The sequence below is a fragment of the Podarcis cretensis genome, assembly GCF_951804945.1.
Source record: "Podarcis cretensis genome assembly, chromosome: 1".
NCBI classification, from domain to species: Eukaryota; Metazoa; Chordata; class Lepidosauria; order Squamata; family Lacertidae; genus Podarcis; species Podarcis cretensis.
In genome coordinates, this window is record NC_137170.1 from 64,543,559 (window position 1) to 64,562,695 (window position 19,137).

General features: G+C 40.1%; 1 protein-coding gene across 1 annotated transcript in view; it reads right to left on the minus strand.

Annotated features, from left to right (window-relative positions):
* Window positions 1-19,137, minus strand: part of LGR4 (leucine rich repeat containing G protein-coupled receptor 4) — an 87,299-nt gene that overhangs the window by 66,826 nt on the left and 1,336 nt on the right. The window lies entirely within an intron of this gene.

Below are 19,137 nucleotides of genomic sequence, written 5' to 3' on the forward strand. Positions count from 1 at the left end.
GTGTTCGGGGCCAAGTCGGTGTGGCCATCCATCAGCAGATAGAGCTGAGTGTCATCAGCATATTGATGACAGCCCAGCCCAAAGCTCCGGATAATCTGGGCAAGGGGGCGCATAAAGATGTTAAAAAGCATCGGGGAGAGAATTGCGCCCTGCGGCACTCCACACACCAAGGAGTGGCGCAACGACATTTGCCTCCCTAGTGCCACCCTCTGTCCCCGACCAGAGATAAAAGAGCACAACCAGTTACGGGCTATGCCCTGTATCCCCACGTCTGCGAGGCGGTGGCCCAGAAGATCATGATCAACCATGTCAAAGGCTGCTGACAAATCTAAAAGGATCAGCAGTCCTGACCCGCCTCGATCCAGTTGTCTACGGAGATCATCTTTTAGGGCAACCAGAGCCGTCTCCGTCCCAAAACCAGGACGGAAACCGGACTGAAATGGATCTAATGCCGATGTTTCCTCCAGAAACCTACCAAGCTGTTCAGCAACCACTCTCTCAATTACCTTATCCAGGTATGGAAGATTTGAAACTGGGCGGTAATTGGATAGGTCTAAGGGATCTAATGAAGTTTTCTTTAAGAGTGGACACGCCACTGCTTCCTTCAGTTCCCCTGGGAATGTCCCCGTGTCAAGGGACAAATTGATAATTTCAACCAGGGGGGTCCGCACAACATCTGGACACTCCCTAATCAGCCAAGATGGGCACGGATCAAGGAGGCAGGTGGTGGGCCTACCAATTTGGAGGAATCTATCCACATCAGTAGGGAGTATCCGATCGAAATGGTCCAACACTGGACCATTAGCATAAACTATGGTAAGCCAGCAACACACAAGAAGTGTGAGCACATTCAGTGTATTGCATTGCATCACCCTATGACAGGAAGTCATCTATTGTCTGAATAAGTCTTAAATAAACAGTAACTATGGTATCTATTGATGAATATGTGTGTGCTTTAGATGGGCTGTTAACAGGCATGGGCATACTATCTCCACACCCTGGAATGCTTTTTTGGAGCTCCACTAGAGCCCATATACAACCCTAAGATTTAAATCATGAAAGGACAACAGTACTGGGTTGCCAAAACATACAGAGAAATGCAAATGTATGGTTGGAACAAAGATTGAGTCCTTTACCGTCATCAAGTACAAAAAGTGAAGAAAGGCAAAAGCAACTCATCTTTTGTACCCTAGAACTGGTATTGTATCAATAGAATCCTATGGGGACTTGTAACCTAGGAGCCAGCCCATACTGGAGGAGGGACAATGAAATAGCACTCAGTTATGAAGATGAACACAAATCTCTGAGTTATGTGTTGCTAATCTAGGACCCTCTAGCTGTTGCTGAACTACAGTTCTCATTATCCCCAGCCATAAGTCAGGATGGCTCAGGGCTGACTAGAGTTGGAGAGCTATAGCTTCTCCACCCCGTCATAAGTAAATAACCTTCTTCACAGATAGAAACTCTGAAGCCACTGAGAATGTGTTCATTCCCTAAAGAAAAACTATATATTTACATGCCTAACAGTATATTCCTTATGCATGTCTACTCAGAAGCAAGCTGACTAAATTTGATGGAGTTTACTCATCAGTAAGTATGACTAGGAATGCAACCTAAAGTCACAGCATTTTTGAACACACACACAAAATAAAGTCACCATCTTCACTCTGTTAAGTAACTCCTCCACAGGGGGTTTTCAACAGCTACAATCCAGTTTCAAATGCCTAGTTTAGAAACACTAAGTATTTCAGATTTCCTTCAGTTTTCATCCAGTTTATTTTGGATCTCTTGTTGGCCACACCCAATATTTAGAAAGCAATATGAGCCTTAAAAGTTAAAGTAAGCCTAACATTTCGAAAGCTAATATTTAAAAAGTGCAATAAAACCAAAGCAAAATTGGACTATAAATATAGCCTTAGCTGTAACTAAGCCAACAAGAATAGCATGTTCAAAACTGTCTAATTCTACATAAAAATAGTTTCAAGTATTACTGCACATTTTATACCAAAGTATTTTTTTAAACTTACTAAACAGTTTCTAACAAGGACAAAATGTTGTTCTTGCAGCAACAATTGAAAAATAATTACATAGTTGGGTGCAAGCTTGAAAACATGCAACCACATGCCAAGAAGTAAATAGATCCCATTGAAGCACTTGATAGGCCTCAAAAGACTAGAATATAATCTCAATGTACCTCAAATTAACAATTTTACACTGATTATTTTGAGGTACATTACTAACAAACAACAACAACACATTAATCACCTTCTGCCTAAAGTACAGCAAGCTAAAATGAAGTATATGGCCAACATTGAATGCTGCTCTTAAACACAAACCAATAATCCACAGTCATGTTTGAAGCAGCTGCAGCAATATCTCATCTTGAAAAGTTGCACTCAGAAATGCCCATTCAGTAGATGCCTAATAAACTAAGGAGATACCTGGATCCATGAGAGAAGCAGGGGTATGGATGCTGTTATTGGATCTGCTGGATCAGGTCCAGTTGCAGGCTGGTGTAGCATGGAGCAGAGTTTTACCCACCTGGTTTGAGCAGCAAGGCTTTGGAGGCTGTGCCATTCAACCATACCCCACTGCTGCCCATCTGAGGTTAGGACTGTTCTGATAGGCTTTGGTCCCTTCCACCTATTGCCCCCCCCCCAAAGATAAACACACTGGCGCTCCAATGTAAGATGGGGTGAGGGGACCTAGTGAGTGGTGAAACCATGCTGTATGCATCTCATCAAAATCTGAAGACAGAATGTGGAAGGAGGCAGAGCATTCAAATGAGGCTCTGTCATGTGCTATGCAAGTTTCAGGTTAGGAAGCAGGAACATGCCATGGTTGCAACCATCTATGGGAATATAAAGACCAGCTGATGCCCAGGATCTCTCTTCAGTCTTAGGCAAAAAGCACAAGTCTCTTAGTAGGTGAAAAACAAGAATAAATACAAAAACTGCCTAGTATTTCTTAAAGCTGGAGATTAATTATGGTTGATTTAAGTTGCTCCTAAACCGGAGGCATAGGATCTTATATCAATGAAGATGGGACTTTATTCTTTGAGGGATTCAAACTGTTAAGTAATGCTACCCCCCAATTTGGCTTCAGTTGACCTTCCTTTCTTCCTAGGACACTACCTAGAATGGTGTGATGACATTCTGTGCCCTTTGAAGCTTCTGGACCATTTTCAAGGCAGTACATATACAATGCATTCCAGTAATTCAATCTGGAGGTTATCATGGCATAAATGACAATACCATGGATAACTTCCACTAGTTGGTACTGCTGGTGAAGCAACAGAGCAGACAGAAGGCACTCCAGGCTGCAGTTGCCACCAAAGATATAGCATCAATGCTGTGGGGCCAAGAGGACCCCGAAGCTACAAATCTACTATAGTGGGTAGGGAAATATATGAGATCCCAGCCAACACGGCATTTCAGCAACTAGCTGATCCACAAAGTCCCCTATTAGCATTAAACTCAACTGGGTCTAAAGGTAGCATCTTCAACAGAGACCACATGATCACTTCCCCAAACCATGACCCCCAAAATGGCACTGACATTCCTGTTGATAAAAGTCAGTTAGTCTCTTGTGACTAGCTGTTACGAGCCAGGAGGGGCAAAGATTGAGTGGAATGTATCGTGTGACTCCTATGGTAAAACCAACTGCGTTTATCTAAGCACCTGCAGCAAGTGGAAAACAAGCAGTTTCTATCTGAACAAAAAGTGGTACCTGAAATACTGAAATGGTTTTACCCAGCTATAGCTGCATGTAAGTTAAGGGAAAGCTCCCATTTCATCCAGTGCCAAAGAAAGACAAGCAGCCTGGTTTGTGGAAAAGTGCATACTTGCCTTTGGTTAAATCAGTCTGCAGCTTCCCTGTGGAAAAGACTGCCAATAATTGGCTTCTTTCACCTCTGTTAACCATGAACAAAAGTGCCATTCGGTTTCAAAATGGACAAAATGCACCAATGGGTAGTCAGCTAGCCGAGCCAATGGGGTGGAATAACAATAACCTGCAGCATTTTCTTTTTCCTTTTGTTGGAACTTTCAAAGCCCTTAATTAAGACCTACACAAAGCACCCCCCACTGGCATCTTTCAATGAGGCATTACATGCCTGTTTTCTTGTATTTAAAAGGGGGAAAGAAGCCTACATTTCTGAAACTGGCACACACTATTTTTGTGTACGTATTTGCAACTGGAATACTGTTACATTTTAGCTCCTGAAAATCATCATCAGAGTGAGTGTAGAGCTATTCCAAGTACACTGCATCTTATATTAAGTGCAGTGCTGAGAAGAAAAATGGCACACAGTCACAGGAAACGGAAAATAATCAGAATGCCTGCTCACCTCAAAGCTGAAAGCAAGAGGAACATGCACTGCAAGTTTATACACACACACACACAAGAGAGAGAAAGAGAGAGAGAGAGAGAAGAATCTTGTTATGGTCTCCTGAGGAGAAACCTTATTTGGCACACAAACATACACATTAGTGGTGCAGACACTAAGGAATTTTTATAACATAAAATATGACAAACTCTAGCTGAAAAGTGCAAAATGCCAGGTCTTAAAAGATTGCTAACAGTAATATGTCTGGAGTTTAGATTTTAGTGCATGAATAGATAGCCTTTTACTAAGAGGAGGGTCAGGCTTCAAAATTTGTTTTAAACCTATTGCTGGGATTCCAAGTGCTGCTTTAAATGGGAACTTCTGCCATCTCAACATTTTTGTTTTCTTTGAATTCCGATGACATATCACAAACTGGCTCTTGAAACTCCGCTGTTTCAATATTGGTTTGCCATGACAATGGGGGAGTGAGTAGTTGAACACAAACCAAGTTAATGCACTTTCAGGCTCGTGGAATTAGGTTCCCTGTCCTTCCAATTCCTAACCTATGCTTATACATTTTGTTGTTTCAATGGCAGGTAAACTGCATGTTCAGTGGCTACAAGGGCAACACTGAATACAGTATCACAGATAAATGCATGTGGAACATTAAAACAAGAAGAGGACCATTATCACAAGAGAAAAATAACCCAAACATGCAGATAACAGAAACACTGAAATGATGTATCCCTAACAAATGTTCGAATAACCACAAAGACCATTTTATGTTTTTACAGTGAGAGTGCATGAATATTTGCCTATTTCCTTACTGCCACCACATCTGAACGAACTCCATCAGATTTCCTGATTTTTTTCTAAGTACTTCAATTCCTTCTCATAAGCACTCTTCTCCAATAAAGGACATGGAATCTGATCAGAAGAGAATTCTCACACTCACAATAACATATATTTATTCATCTGATTAAGAATTTAAGGGTCCAGCAGCTTATTTCCAACAGTGCCCCAACAATAAGCCTCTCCACAAGCTGGACATGAGTGCCACCAACCATCTTCCACTATTTTCTACTCCCCACTGCTGCTAACTGAAAATCTGAAGTTCACTGCCTCTTAATAGGGAGGCTCTCTCTATTTACTCTCCCAGCTATTAGAGCTATCCTCCATGAATTTGTCCTAACATTCTTTAAAATCACCTAATGTGAGCAGCAATCTCATATTGCAGCATCTAATTTAATACCTGAGTTAGGTCTTGTGTGAAGTGCTTTGATGGCCCTCAGTCTACTGCCAATCAGTTTCACTGAGTGACCTCAAGTTACAACTCACTGGGAGAGGCAGCTCACTCCACACTAATTTTATAAACCTCTGGACTCGTCTTTTTTTCCCCTAAACAAAAAGCTAGATCCTTTAGCTTTTTGTTTTGTTTATAAGGAAGGAGCAACAGCACCTTCACCATTTTAATCTGCCTTTCACAGCTCTAACACATCCTTTTTGAGACAGGGTGACATTTTATCCAGAGTAGCTCCTCCATAGGTCTGTCCAAAGGCACTGTGAGGCTGGCTGTTTAATTTCCGGTTCACTCCCTTGCCTTCTCCACCACTGTCAAACACAGAGATGACAATTCCTACTCCGTCACTGCTAGTTTAGATCCTCCTCCACCACCGGATTAATTTCAGGGGCAGTAATTCATATTTTATAGTTGAACTTGTAAAATATTAGGTCTATAAGAAGGTCTTCTGCTAGTAGCATTATAGTTAATAATTTAACCCCTTCACCCATTTTATTCTTTCAGTTATTAGTATTCATTGTCTTTAGTTGATGGAACTTAATTTGTCATTAAAGTCAAAGGAAAGATTTCAAACAAAAAGTGCACAGATGCAAAGCTAGAATTTTAAAAGGTATATTGAGCAATGTTCACGCATTAGTTCTGTGTCCAGATACCATTCAAAAAGAATCTTGAGATGGCTCAAGTTTATCTTCTGGTTTCTGCTCAAAAAACAGGTCTATGCACTGTAAAAAGTAAAACAATTTATCTACTTGCACTTTGACGTGCTTTTGAACTGCGAGGTTGGCAGGAGCAGGGCAATACTGAACATTGCTGAATTACAACTTATTACTAAACTGAAAAGTATGGAGAGACCTGGTTTTAATAGAGATACTGGATACTTGTCTCACTACACATGGTAAACCTGTGTTTGGTCATCTGCATACTATCCATTGCTTTTTACTGTAGGACTAATTGCAGTTGTTAACAGTCACAGGTTTACCATACCCATTGAGTCAATCACCCATCTCCTACTACCTTTCTGAGAAAAACTCCACCGCACCCTCCCACTATATATAAGGGTCTGGTGACTTCTGTTTCAGTGTATCTGAAGAAGTGTGCATGCACATGAAAGCTTATACCCAGAACAAACTTAGTTGGTCTCTAAGGTGCTACTGGACATTTATTATTATTATTTCAACTGCGTCAGACCAACACGGCTACCTACTTGAATCTAGAACCAATGTTCAACACTGTTACATCAGCAGATTAGTACAAACATAACTCTCTCATAATGCTAGTTCTGTAAAATATTAACAGTTTAGTCAACATTAGCACAAGCTTAATAAAAAAATAAATCAAACTTGTTAACACCAACAGGAGTGAGACCAAATAAAGGGAGATAGGAAACACATCCAAGTTGCCAGCTGCTGCATTCTTCAGTTAGAATAGTGTCCTCACTTCACGTCATAATACCCAAGCATGAGATTATGATCTCAACAGGCAAGATTCTCCATAGAGGTCATAGGAATTTGAAATTAATTCAAAGAACACAAGTCTCAAATGCCCAGAACTGTACTGTGCCATTCCAACTCCCACTGAGTACATTCTGGTTATAATGGAGAACATATTAACTATATGATCATGCAATCTTTTCACAGCATTTTCTAAAATGCGAATACATTGCAGGTTTATATCGCCTGCTGTATTTGCTGTATTTATTTTTATTCAATATCATTTTATTTGTGTGTGTGTGTGTGTGTGCGCGCGCGCACACACACACACACACACACACACACATATGCTCATGCTTATATTTCAAAATGCAAAAGGCAAAGTTAAGAGCTGTTCTGTCTTGAACAAATTTGTATTTATTACGTTGTCATATACTCTTCTACCAAGGAGCTTAGTAAGTAGTCTTAGTCCCTCACACGCATGGATAAACTGGAAGACTTTCCATTCACCATACAATGAGTTTCACAGCTGAATGAAGGGAGATTTGAATCTGGTATCTCACAAAGAAACCTAACATAGGAGCCAATGCACCACAGTGGCTCATTATACATCTTTCTTTCCCATAGGTTCACCTTATTCATTAAATCATGTGAAAGGAACCCATGCACATGGTCCACCTCCATGATTGCACCTTTTTACATGCATCCATTGAGTGTGGATGCCTAAGCCAGGGAAGTTGGGATCCCAATTGTGCATGGTTCCAGCTCCCATACAGGGCTGTTGCAGGCTTCCCCAGCTCAAAGCATCCACACCTTTACATGTAGACATCCTGGGGGGCACAGGGAGGTGGTGTCTTTCAACATGTGGACCCGTTTTCTGCAATTAATGCAGGATGTGAACTACAGAAATCTCACTCTGGTACCAAACATCTGGCCTGCAGAGTTCCAGGTTTATATGCACTTAAATCTATATTGGGATGCGGGTGGCGCTGTGGGTAAAACCTCAGTGCCTAGGACTTGCCGATCGCATGGTCAGCAGTTCGAATCCCTGCGGCAGGGTGCGGTCCCATTGCTCGGTCCCAGCGCCTGCCAACCTAGCAGTTCGAAAGCACCCTCGGGTGCAAGTAGATAGATAGGGACCGCTTACTAGCGGGAAGGTAAATGGCGTTTCCGTGTGTGGCTCTGGCTCGCCACAGCAGCTTCGTCATGCTGGCCACGTGACCCGGAAGTGTCTACGGACAGCGCTGGCTCCCAGCCTATAGAATGAGATGAGCGCACAACCCTAGAGTCTGTCAAGACTGGCCCGTACGGGCAAGGGTACCTTTACCTTTACCTTTAAATCTATATCAGCAAGGTACATGAATACGTTTCAGATCCTATACCATATGTTTACATTGCTAAACTTTAATAAGTATACATATATCCTAAACATAATTAAATACCATTTATACCTGTTAAAATTCTGGTTCTATGATGCTCGTGTTTCGGCCTGCTTCATGAGTTTGTTAAACAACAAAACAAAACCTATACAAGAAACAACAAGGATCTTGACAGGTCAAATATTTTGTTAAGGGTTTATGGTAGCAATGCCATTTTGTTGCATTAGCAAGAAGGAAGCACGTTAGCAAGGAGGAGGTATTGCACTTTCCATTTTCTATTGTGCAATACCTACTTAGCCCCTTTGTGTGTGTTAATGGAAAGGCAATATAAATTAATTCCCCAATAACAATATTGGTTGGCTTCCTTTCTGTAGCCCCCATGGAGACACAAGTCCACAAGTTTTCACACTATGAAATATTTCTCTAGACACAGAATGCAACAAAAAAACCCAACCCCTAAGTCAACTGTAGTCCTTTAAAACAAACCATTTCAGAAGTAAATGAAAAACTTCAGCTCATCCATTGTCTTTAAATCCAAACTGCAGATCAGCATTACTGATAAAATGTACAGAGCATTAAATACTGAGCTCCTCAAAACAGTTGTAGAAATTGCATCATTCAAATAATAATATGCTACAGCAAGAGTAGAGGCCTATGGCCATTGTTTTGGCTAGTTATCTCACCCCAATGCCAACTCTTATCCTCTTATGGAGCTCCTAAATAATGTATATATCACCACTCTATCCATCCACTTCTCCAGTCCTTTGCCCATTCTCAAGACTCCTTGTTAATTCATTCCCCTCGTTCCTGGGTGCATATCCATCTTGGGAGTCTTTGTCCAAGTATGATCATTCCTTCCAAAAACCATTCATTCCCAATACTGAATCATAATTTAAAAGATGCCATGTTGATGTATTAGACTGAAGAAAGATATGGAATATCTTTTATACAAGCCACAATGGAGCAGCTCAGCCAATGGCATTTCTGCTTGCCCTGTCCCTCTGTGAAATCAGAGTTCAGCCAAATACTTATTTAAGCACATTTCAAAATAGTTAATTCCCAGATTTATAATTATACATACAAGGATATTTGGGTTACCATGCAACCAGTGTGCATAATTTCACTGAGTTCAGTGAAATCAATTTGCCATTAATGTCAAGACCGCAACCTCAAAAATCAATTTTTAAAGTGGCATATATAATTCCTTGCACAAATCTACACAGACTCAACATAAAAAATACTCTGATGTGCTTAACAAGCTTAAAGCGTTTTCGCTTCCAAATGCAACCATGTCTATAAATCAAAAAATGCCCACAACATTTTAAGTGTCATGTTTAACAGTTCAGCTAGAATTTCAGCTGCTGAAATGTATTAAACAATATTGCTCCGCGGTAGCCCATTAATGTTCATGAATAACTTGAGTTTGCTTAAGTACCAGAATGCAGAATAACCAAAGACATGCCAACTGTGACACAACTAAAAACAAACTGGTATTGATCTATAATCCACAGCAGACAAACACAGACACCAAATGGAAATTTCCAAAAAGGGATCAACTTTTTTAAAAATTAAAATAAAAACACAAGTTCATCTTTCATAGATGCCTTGCTCAGATCAATGGGAGAAATATGCTGACACTATCACCTGTTCAAAAACAGATCCTTTCTTTTTGTTTCCTTAAACATATGTCAAAGCAAAGTTATGTGCCTCACAGATATGCATCTGTAGTCTGTACTATATATTGCAATGTTACCATGACACCATAACAATTTAAAGCTATGTTCTTTTTAAAATATGGGGTTTTGTTGTTGTTCTAAATAAGAAGTGGTTTTGAATTCTGGAATACCATGCATCTTTCCTATTATTTTCCTCAGGTTTTTTAAATATCATTATTTCAAAGGCAACTAAAAGTAGAGGGAAAGCTTATTGTCAAAAGGATCTGTCTAAGTGTGCATGCATCAACACAGCGAGAACTGAATGTGAGCCAATTGTCAGATGAGATCGCATAACTGTGTAAATACTATAACCAAATTGTAACATCACAGAAGGCCTGATGTTCAAAAGTGTTGAGTTATATGTAACTTCCACATAAATTAATATTTGTTGTAGGATCCAAGCACATATGAAACCTCACATCAGCTGATTTACCATGTACACCACAGGCCATCTCAGCATGTTTTAATTATTCCAGTCAGATGTTAATATACTTAATGAACCGTAACTTAAGCCACATAAGGATGATTCAGAAGTGTGGTCAATGACCCAACAAGAGCTGCATCAGGCTCTCCTAACAGGCAGTTTCACACATTTTCATAACGAGAACAACATTAGTAAACAAGCCATGTCATGGGTCATTAACCTCTGGCCTTTATTCATTACTAAATTCACATAGCTGCTTAATGAAACATCCCTAGTGATTGCATAGTTCACAAGATAGCACCTACTTTTAATCAGCCTGGACTTCACGGACTTTTGCCAACTACTTTCACATTAACTTTTGTCAAGTCACACTGTACATGTCACTGAATTAATGCAAACTAGTGTGCAATTCAAGAATTACTACCTCCAACAACATGACAAACCAAACTATGTTCAAATGCAAAATGCCAAGGCAACCCATCAGAAATACTTCCTTGATCAGTAACCAGTTTCATCTGCATGCATGAATGAAAGGAACTGAAATGTTTTAGCTGAACTATATAATATAACAGAACTAGGCACATTCGTGAATCCTGTGGACTGCAATTCGGTCATTGGAAATAGCTGAAATAGCAAAAAAAAAAAAAAAAGCTCAACAACTTTTTGAAATATGGCAACCCTATTAAAGCTAGGTCCTCAAGTTACATAAACTGGAGTACAGTTACTCTGTATGGATTGTAATTTTTGCAATGTTATTTATTAATTTGTATGCTGCTTATATGCTAAAATGGCTTATCACAGAATAAACTACCTCTTCTTTATGTACATGTAAGCATTTAAACATGTAAGAATCTCCATTCCACCTAAGCATATACTGACTAGAAACCACTTGGACCTCACCTCACCCCTCCACTTCTTACACCAATACTCAACATTTCAGGAACTTTTGCCATTTAAAAGATATACTGGGGATATGTTTTTCCATTCTTTGCCATCCAAGCACTTTTTCTTCAGGTCACAACCACACGTTTACCACCACACACAAGGCTATTTTTCCTGCAGTGAAACGAAGACACCCTCATATCCAGACTAGACATAGTTTTCTTACTTTTGAATAGGAATTCACAGGCAACTCAGCAAAAGTAAGGTGACTGAAGTGCAGTTTATATTGCCTGGATGAACAGACTAAGGAATAATTAATCCTCACCTGTTTGGCTCAGCCTTGGGCATAGTGGGAGGCAAGGAAGCAGAATATATCTATCATTCTGCCACTTCAGATATTAAAGTCTTTCCAAAACAAAAACAAAAAGGTAGTAAAGCCACCCTAAAAAGACCAAGACAGTTCCTCACTATAACAGAAGTGGGGTGACTAAACTGACTCTCCAGATGTTGTTGATGTTGGACTAAATCCCACCAGCCCCAGCCAGCATGGTAAATGGTCAAGGATGATGTAAGTTGTAGTCCCACACGCTACCCCTCCCTACACTATAGCAAGACTTACTTATACCACAAATCAATTCACCCCAACCAAGTATCCTCCAAATGTTTTGGACTCTGACGTTAGCCATGCAGAATACAGTTAATTGAGTCCCACAGCATGTGAAGGGCAACAAGTTGAGGAAGGCTGCCATGAATATATCTGATCAGAAATGGCACAGGTTAGGAAAACATTTATCTAATACCCTGTAACAATGTAGAAGTGGCATGGTTTTACAGAGTTCTATTTAGCTACAGAGAAACTAACAAGAATATTGTTGAATATCTGCAACAAGAGTTTTCTTGCAGCAAATGCCACAGCGGTGACCAAGCTGGCCGAGGAGCACAAAACACTTGCAGACTGTCATTGGACTAGTGAACTTGTCAAACATCTTTCATGGGCTTTCCCCCTAAAAACTAAAGCCACCAACCACCATCTCTGAAGTACAGACCAATGCCCTCTCCTAACTTTGTCAGCACACACTTTTATTCTTCTGAAAGGATCCCTATTCTATTATCCAAAACAGTCATGAAGCCCCAAGTTAGATATGCTAAACCTGATTATTTTACAACAGGTACTTCCTAGAAGACTGATGAATGCTAGATGTAATACACGACCACTCCACACTGCAAACCAGTCTCAGTACACCCTCCGCATAGCAAACAGAAAGAAAACTTTCCTGCAGAAATGAGCTCCGAAAGAAAGCAAAACTAAGTGTCAAATCCATTCTAAATTAAGGGTTCTGTTTGTTCATTTAATTTGCTCACTGATCTGCAATCGTCAAACCACACCCACAGGTTTTCTTCAACTGCAAATCACTTGAAAATTCTTACCGTTTTGTTAAAAAAGATCCGAGACCCACATGAACTAAAGCAGTTGGTTAAAGCATGCTGCTGATAACACCATGATCACAGGTTTGATCCCCATATGGGACAGCTGCATATTCTTGCATTGCAGGGGGTTGGACTAGATGATCCTCAGGACCCCTCTAACTTTATGGTTCTATGTTGGAAATACACAGAATATTTATTAAAGATAGAGTGCCTTGCATGTTACTGAAAAACACATTTCAAACATAAACAAACCTCAGAATCAATATAAACATTAATGGTCATATTAAAAAGCGCAGCTAATGAGTCTTTTCTAAAGCTTATCTACTGAAAATAAAGGCTGTAATGCCACCCTTTTCACAAACCAAGACTAGAGTGAGGCAGTTTTAGTCTCCAGTCTTCCCTTATTGAAAAAATATTGCACTAGAAGGCTTTTTAATTCTGTTCTTGTGCAACATCATGAAACAGATGTCATTCTCTTTTGCACACTCCTTTTCATTTAAGTGGGCATCTACAAAAATGCTTGATGAAAGACATTCTACAAAGAAGATACTCCACTAAGATTCCCTCTAGAACAAATACACACAAAACTTGTACAAACAGGTCTCATTGGAGGAAGAATTTTTCCACTCTATTTCAAATAATGTTTAAATGGAAGCCTAATTAATTTCAGGTGAAACTCCAAACTCCACCTATGTACATCCTGTACAGGTCATATGACACACACACTGAGCTAACATCCGGTGCTCAGTACAGAATGGACTGCCCCTTTGTTTCCATGGCAACAGTCACATACATCCTGTCTGGCTTTGCAGCCACAAGCAGCAGACTTGGCTGCTATAGCCTTTGCTTGCTGCTGCATTGCTGCTTTAGAATAACACTTTTGCCCAAAGTTAGTGTCTCTTCTATTATTAGAAACCAAGCATGAAGACTTCACTTATTTTATATTAAGCAGTAGCCAACATTTCTAATTGGCATTTAACCTATTTTAACTGAGCATAGCACTCTGGATTTCCATGTTCTGAAAGATAAACCTCTTGTACAATTTTCGGAAAGAAAATTATGGAGGCTAGAGTGAGGGAAGCTAAATGAAGACAACTGGTATGAAAGAAGCAAACCAAATGGAACACAGCAATTGTGGTTTTACTATACATAGGATGAGGAGAGAGAAAATATAAACCAATGTAAATAAACATGGCCAGGCCCTGTACAGCTGCACTAGAAGTACCACACAGGACATCTTGTTTGACAGGAATCCTAAAAACTAAAGAAAGCAAGAACAATGTTAAAGAACTGCAGCCTACTATAATGCTTATCAAGGAAAAATGTCTACTAGAACTGGATTATTTTATTCCTTGCTTCCAGATGAGGCTACTCACGCCTGTTTTTTTTATTATTATTATTCAAAGGGTAACTAATGTATCTAGATGCTAGGTTGAATTGGATCAATTCCACTAAGGCTCTAAAACTCTTGTTGGGTGATGCTCTCTCGCTATGGTGTCTCCCATGTATTTGACTCTCTTTAGGTGGACTTCAAGCAATGGCATGGTGAATACACACCAATAAACACTAAGTGCCTGCAGTGAAGCACATCAGATTGTTGGCAACCTCCTTTTTATATCAACTGAGCATCAAAGAACTGTGATATTTTAAGCCATTACTCTGTCCTTTCACCTGAATAAAAAGGAAAACATGGTCAAGGCAAAGCATGGAGAAAATAAACAAAGACAGTAAGAGAAGCTTTCCTTGCCTTAGGTAATAGTTATGATCATAGTGATCAATTCAACTGAGTTATGATAATAGAATTATAGAATCTAAGAGTTGGAAGGGACCCAAGGCTCATCTAGTCCAACCCCTTGCAATGCAGAAATCTCAGCTACAGCATCCATGACGGATGGCTATCCAAGCTCTGCTTTAAAACCTCCAAAGAAGGAGAGTCCACCATATCTCATGGGAGTCTGTTCGACTGCCAAACAGCTCTGAATGTCAGAAAGTTTTTTTGAATGTTTAGCTGGAATCTCCTTTCTTGTAACTTGAAGCCTTTGCCTCGAGTCCTACCCTCAAGAGCAAGAGAAAACAAGCATGCTCATTAGTATAAGCTAGCGAAATTGTGGCAAAAGACACAATTGACTGTGTTAGCATAGTCAATGTGCTGGACATCACCTATCTTGCAACAATGCAATGTCATAATCTGAACAAACTCTGGGTAATGAAACCAGGTTTCCTGCAACCATGCAATCCAGGAGATTCTTCGGTACATACAGTATTTTTAGTAACTGCTATAACTGCCAGTCATGCATCTTCATGTCCCATTAAACTGTTCTCTTTCCTACCACACCAGTGCCAGCCAGCCTGTAAGACTTTTATCTATCTTAACTATTATGCTTCCCTTCTTTATACTGATTTTCAAATATTAATTTATATTATCACAAAATAACTTCATTTACAATAAGATATTAAGATAATTCAGTTTATAAACAGCCATTTGCCTGGTTATTTGTGGCCAGTAAGGAACACCTCAAGGCAGGGAGCCATTTGTAAATTGGGAGATAAGCAATTGCAATATCAGAGTTGTTATTTTAGGTCACTGATATGCTACAAATGATTAACGTATGTGTGTGGGCAGATGGGCTGGTAAAATTCTTGCTGGTAGCAATTTTGTGACCTTATTTCCAAGGCTAATTTAAATATGTAATGGTTTTCAATCCCTCAACTTGCTCAGAATAACCTTAACATGCAATTCACTTTCCCTCATTTCCCTTTGCAGCCATTTAAGTTATTCCTATGACTAGAGAGAAAAAGAAAACAATGTGTGTCCATGTTTGTTCGAAGTTCAGCATACATTCTGAACACAACATAAATGTTTGGCCCAGTTCAGATGTCATAAACACAATGCAACCTTCCCCTCAAACCCATATTTTAAAGGCTCTGGCATGTTCTGCAGGATCTTACACTCTCTCCTAAGGATCGCCTTCTCCACTTCTTGGTTTTCCATAGCTATAGTTTGTACTACCTATAGTTAGTTTGGCAAACATTATGCTGGTGGGGGAAAGGGGATTAAATAGGAGGATGTCAAGAAGGAACTGGAGTTCACAAAAGAAAGTAGGCGAGTAAACAACACAAACTTGTGACACACTCATGAATCTCCAAATCATGGTTTGGATATAGTCTGTTGCATCACACCTGGCCTAGTGAAACTTCTAAAAGTGAATGTCAATGTTCTAACACTGCAAAAGGGTTATACAGTGGTACCTCGGGTTAATTCGTTCCGGGGGTCTGTTCTTAACCTGAAATTGTTCTTAACCTGAAGCATCACTTTAGCTAATGGGGCCTCGCACTGCCGTCATGCCACCGGACTTTGTTCTCATCCTGAAGCAAAGTTCTTAACCCGCGGTACTATTTCTGGGTTAGCGGAGTCTGTAACTTGAAGCGTCTGTAACCTGAAGCGTATGTAACCCAAGGTACCACTGTAATAGTAATAATCTGTGGCAGTGGGCTAGAAAAGAAATTAATCCAGAAATTGATAAGGATATGCTGCTAAGAAAATTAGTATTTTAAAATTCCCATGGGGCAGCGACGTTTATACTGCCTGCTTGGTGCGGACAACATCTAAATGTATATACCACAATATTCTTTGGGGGGAAAGAAGTGAAATTTCAGTAATACGAGACCTGACTGCAGCTCAAAGCAAGCGTTCATTATAGCTTTTCACTGTTAACCCCTCATGGAAAGGTGAGGCACACCCAACATGCCCTATTATGAGATTTGTGGGAAGCCTTGCTTAGCACTGCAACTTTCTAAGCCAGACATTTCAAGATACTATCACTCTGAAACCATCAGATTGTGAGACCCTTGCATGCTGCAAGTACTTCAGTGTCAAACTGTACAAGCAGCACCTACAACAAAATGCAACAGTGTGGAGTGCTCCTCTGCAGCATGCCACCCACCCAGACATGTCCATTCTCGGGACTTTGTCCTCCTGTCCAAGTTTTCTGTTTTTATTCAATAGACAAAAAATATTCCATAGTAACTGAGAATGCTCACTCCCCACTGAGCTGCTCTGCCATCCCAACACCCTTTTAGGGTTTTTCCCTCCCCCAACTTTTTGTGTACATTTTCCCCTATGGGTAGCACTGTTGGGTCTGCATAACTCAAATCACCTGGCACTCACAGAATGAGTTTTGTCTTAGTATATAGGATTACAGATCCAAGCTCTCTCACAACATCTCAAATGCACAAGCCAAACTAAGCAAGCATATACTTATCCTTTAATATTTCACCAATATCCAGTTGGAAAAGTGTTTATGCTTGAAGCATCCCTGCCTAGATTTCCTATCCTAATCTGTTCTATTTTGTGGAAATAGCAGTCAGTGACTAAGTGAAAAACCGTAATAATTATAACGAAAAAGGAGAGTATCTGCACAAGTACCTGTACCCTCTCTCCATGTTTAAAGTACACAGTACTCCTGATTTTTTAAAAATGACACAGCCCTGCGCTAGCTACCTCATCTTACTCCAAACCTATTCTCATATTTATAATCCTTATTTTATGCACTCCTACCTAATCCTCTTTGGTTTCATATACACAGCTATTTTTAATGTTAATCCCCACCACCTTCTCTTGGCCTTTAAACAATGCAACTCTGCTACATAATCCATTTCAAAATTAATTATTGATTCTTCTTGTCTGCCTCAAATCTTCTCATCTGACAAATTCAGCATATAGCCTCCAACTATCTTTGAAACCAAACAGGACTTTGCTTCAGGGCTCCCTGAATATCTTATAATTTCCTTTAAAGCACTGGATACTTGAATGCTCAAGCAAGCTTTAGGACCAAAAGCGTAAAAAATTTAGGAAATTCCTCAGAGCTTTTAAGACAAGTCTGCATACACAGCACCAGGTGTGATTAACCACACACACACACACACCTTAGAACACCACACCCTTGAAATCCTAGATGCAGTACACACCTAGCATTGTTTTCTGAGGTATTTAGTTTTTCTTATAAAGGCATTGTTAGATAGAAAGGCTGGGATTATTTGTACTGGAATCTCAGTTTTACTGCATCTGTTTTCAAATCCAAGCCCCAGTAACATGTCAAGATCAACTGATTTATACAGAAAGGCAGGTGTCATTAGTCAACATGCCTGAATATTGCAGCACCAAAATATTTGTATGTTGGCTCTGCCTTAACCAAACCAGGTCTGCTTGGGAGCATACCTGTAAATTTAGCAGACTGCTTTTGTTCATGCGACACAGACACTATCAGGTGCTTAAGCTCTACTTTTACCTCTCCATAAATCCCTTGGTATTTCCTTTCTCCAAGAGATATGAGGGTGAGAAAGTTAGCAGCTAGGAGCTATTGTCCCCCCCCCTTTTTTTTTTTCAGGACATAGATCTTAACCAGAAGAACAACAAGGACTGCTGCAAGGGCCATCCCTCTTTTCCACAAGAGCCACAGCACAGTGGTAGAGCATCTGCTTTGCATGAAGGCCCCAGGTCAAATCCCTGGTGTCTCCAAGTAAGGCTGAGAGAACTGTCTGAAAGCCCAGAGAGCTGCTGCCTGTCAGTGTAGAGAATACTAAACTCAATGACCAATGGTCAGAGTCTGTACAAGGCTACTTCCTATGTTCTGCTAGAAAAACTAAAAGGATGAGAATTGGAGAATCAGGCTAAGGCTGTGGTTACACTCCCGCTCATTCTGCATCCACAGTGTGCTCCCACCCGACACGTTCTCCATGATCCATATCTATCCAGTATCAGTCTTATGGTTCCCTATGAAATACTGTGTTTTGATGCATTCCCCCCCCCCAAGTGACAGATTCCATTTGAATTGAGAGAGAAAATGACCCACCTGCGCTTTAAGTCAGTATTGTGTACACAGCCTCAAAATAAAATAAAATAAAATAAAGGGGGGCAATGTGGCAAATCAGTAGCTAGGCTCAATTCAATTAAAACTTCCCTGCTGGTTTGTAAAACAGGGCTTGGAATTTACAGCCCAGTCATATCTATGTTTACTTGGAAGTTCAATAAGAGAGGATGCCTAGGATTGACACCACACATACACACACATTTGAGTTACGCTAGGTGTTTGTTACGACATCCTTGTAGCCTATGTTCATGAATGCAAAATTAGTGAACTACCAACCGTTTCCCTTTAGCACTCAGAAACGTTACCACCTGAATACCCACGGATGTGGTAGAAAAAGTTTGACTTTTTTTTAATAGCCTTTTAGCCATCCTGAAAAGGACAC